This window comes from Myotis davidii, unplaced genomic scaffold (genome assembly GCF_000327345.1).
Source record: "Myotis davidii unplaced genomic scaffold, ASM32734v1 scaffold370, whole genome shotgun sequence".
Lineage (NCBI taxonomy): Eukaryota > Metazoa > Chordata > Mammalia > Chiroptera > Vespertilionidae > Myotis > Myotis davidii.
Genome location: NW_006288615.1, coordinates 1648850 through 1652746, shown reverse-complemented (window position 1 = coordinate 1652746; position 3897 = coordinate 1648850).

The window sequence follows — 3897 nt, the reverse complement described above, 5'->3', positions numbered from 1 at the left end:
GTAGACACCTTTCCCATTTTTTAGTTTCTTCTGCTATTAGACATTTAAAAAATCTCCTGGGATAGGAGACTTATAGGTGATGAGGCTGCATTGCCCTAGTTTGCCCTTTCTCATTCTCTTCTCACACATGGGGAGCATGGAAAATAAGCCACGAATACAATCTGTATGCTCTATACTCTTCTCATCATGCACCGGGCCCCTAGTATATATATAAAGCCTAAGCAACCATTATGACCAAATGATTGAACTGGTCAACCAGTCACTATGCCATGCACTGACCACCAGGGGACAGATGCGCAACCCAGGAGCTGCCCCCTGGTGGTCAGTGTGCTCCCACAGCCAGAATCCCATGGTCCCCATCCCCCCAACCCCTTGGCTGGCTAACCTCCTGCAGTCCCTCTGCCCCCACCCCCACTCCCTCCCCACCCCTCAGGGCCTGCTGGCCCTGGTTGCCCCAATAGGGACTGGGTGAGACAGCTCCGATCAGCCCCGATCACCAGCCAGGCCAAGGGACCCCACCCATGCACGATTCATGCACTGGGCCTCTAGTAGTGTATATAAAATGGCTTACATTGTGTCAGGAGCATAATAGTTGCCCAATACATGGTATCTATTTTCTTTGTTGTCATCATAGTTTGTGGTTATTGTTGTTACCTGTAAATGAAGCTAAATATTGTAATGATGGACCTCATTCAATCTTCATGTCACACTCCTTTTGGGGTAACTACATTTCCCAGACTACTTTGTTCTTAGAGTCTGGATGCCAGGCATGTTTCACCAATTAGAGGCAATCAAGTAAGAACTGGAGGATGGAATGTCTTCCTGTTGCTGTTTATTTTGGCAAACAAAATCACAGAGCTATGCGTGGCACGAGGCAGCAGGGGCCATGGTAGAAGCAGCTGCTTGACCTCCAGATCACAGCTGCAGTAGATGACTCTTGATATCAATCAACAGTGGCCCTGACTTCCACTTCTCCAACCCTTCCAGTGACTTTGTAAGCATCTAATTCCTGTATTAGCTCCTTTATGTTTAAATACCTAAAATGGTAATTCCTTTTTCTAGAAATGAATCCTGACTGATTCACAGATGGATGTCTCATGTAAAGAAATTTCATATATAAACTTATCTGAAAGAATTTATGTCATATTGCTGCCTCAAACTTTCTTAGATTTAAATAACGTGTTAATTCTATTTAAACCAGTTCAGTGTTCTCTTTATTGATGCCATTCACTTTGAGAGCTGTTGACATGACACAAAGTTTCCTGGAATACGGAACAGCTAACGCTGTATTTGTATATCATGTTGAAAGGCAGAATATATTTTTGTGATAATCATAATGCATCCATTGTATTCCTTTATATTTAATTTTATTGAGAAAATGACCCCTGGGATAGTTTTGCTTCCTGATATCAATTCTTCCTTTCTTTTTTAGTATTAAGAACCCTAATTTTTAACTGGGTAGTTGGAGGCACTACTACGAGCTAAAATATCTCCCCACTCTCTCCTAAAGCCATATGACTTTCCCATAGCCATATGACTAAATTTTGGCCAGTTAAATGTAAGAAAAAAATGTTTTCTGTAACTCCCTAGAAAGTGTCTTCAGAAGGAGAGCACTGACTCTTCTTTGCCCCTTGCTCTTCCCTGTTGGTTGGAGTGAGAGTGTGATGATAGCACTGACAGCCATCTGGGGTCATGAGGTAATATGCAGATCATGTCAAAGGAAAAGAGAATATGCCCTGAGAACAATTTGCCACATAGGTCTGGATTGTGCACCTCCAGATTTCTTTTACATAAGAAAAAATAATAACCTCTAACTTTTCAAAGTCACTGTTATTTTGTTGCTGTTCTATTATAACTTATCCCTAATTACCATAAGGGGAACAGCCAAACTTCTTCCCTTCATATCAACTATGGACTGTTTCTCAGTCTCTAAAAACAGGAGCATTCTCAAAAGTTGCTCAACTACTGCAACACAAGAAGGCATGCTGCCAAAATGTTGATCTAGGTTTAAAATTAAAGACATAAAATGATTTCTCTGAGGACAGATCAGTGTATGCAGCAGCAAAGTTTGTAAGCCAGATGAAGCTTTGACTTACTAATATTATTTTCAATATCAAGTCAATGCACCAATGTTAGGTTGAGTAAAAGGCAAGTCCTTCACCCTAGCTGATGGTCCACTAGGACTAGGGTTATTGACCCAAAATGGCTGAGTTTTTGTTCAAACTTGCCCTCTGCTGTTCGTTGTGTGACTACTATACCACAGTTGACAGCCTATCCAATGACATAATCTGCTTTGCAGCTCGGTATTCCAGAGCCCATAGATCAGAGGGTTAAAACACTGGCCAAATGAAAAGACTCCAAAAAGCACCAGATTTAAAGTAAAGAAAAACCCTCCACACATCTTTCCCAAACCTATAATTATCAGGGTTGGTATTACATGTAAGGCAATCTGCAAAAAATGAATTAGGACTGTTTTCCTTGCTTTGATATTTGACCTATTAAAATGGCCAGCACGTTTGCCTTCTTGATATATTAGAGAGTAACTTATAAGAATTATAGCTAGAGGAAGGAGAAAGAAAATCATGCCAATGGCTCTGGCAGGGGTACCATTTAAAATCACGGGGCAAAAGGGCTCTAGTTTTAAAACAGCAACCGAAGTGGTATTTGTGCCCTCTATGATGAATAAACAAACATTCTTGAGTATAATCATTATCCAAGTCCCAGCCAGGATTCTATACTTAACTGAATCTACAAAGGACAGAGATTTCAATGGCCAACAAATGACCAGGTAAGTGTTGACAGCCATCAAGGCCAGAGTAAAGAGGATCCCTTCTCCAAAACTTATCTGGGCCCCAAACACCAACCAGCACATCAGCACGGGGCTGTTGGCCATTAGGGCCCGCATCCCTTGGAAAACCATTCCCAGGCCACAGTAGGTTGAGATGCACAGCAGATGGTGGCAAAGGAAGATGTATCGGACCTCTTTCCTAAGTTTTGAATTCTGTGACACTATTGCGATGATGATGATCGTGATGAATGTGGCAAAGGAGAAAGTGACCACGTACACAGAGGCCTTCACTGTTGCTTCGAGCCTCAGCCAATCTGAGATGTTGCAGTGCTCAGAAGACAAGTTCATGATCATCAGGGCAACTTGGCTCCTACAGAAGAGAAGAACAAGAGTGAATCTAGCTTAAAGCATCTCCTGTGGTTTTCCAGTCTCTGATCTTGTGCACAGTCTCAAGGGACAGATTGCATGTTTTTCAGTATAGAGGATGACAATTTTAGATCTTATTGTCATGGATCAATAAACTGGAGAAATCATCAGAGGCCTTCTCTTTATTTCAGGAGAGAGGCATACAATCAAATCATCTAAAAGGAGGATTTGAAAAACATGCTCTCTATACTCATCAAATTGCACAAAATCAGGTCAAAGTTCTACTACTTATGCATCCTCTTTCCCATCTTTGATTGTAAGAATGATTTAAGTGCAAAGCATAAAGCACAACACTGCTGAAGTAAATTGATTAACAAGTCCTTGTTAACACTTTGTACTTGCAAAGATCTGGGGAGGAAGTGAGAGCAAGAGCTGTGAAGAAGGCAGAGAAGTCATTGATGTGGAGACTTGAATTCATTTGGGTCCATAAGACATGAAAGGGAGATTAACAGTAATGATGACAATCCTGGGGAATATTTACTGAGTAATTTCTAGGGATCAAAATTGTTCTCAGGGCATATTCCTCACAAACCCTGGAGGATGTTTTCTTTTCCACCATGTAGTTTTCACAAACGGGAAATGGGGACTTGGAGAGGCTAACTAACCCACTCTAGGCTGTGTGATTATTGCCTAGTAGGGCCAGGATCTGCATTTGGTAGAACTCCAGAACCCATTCTCTCAAC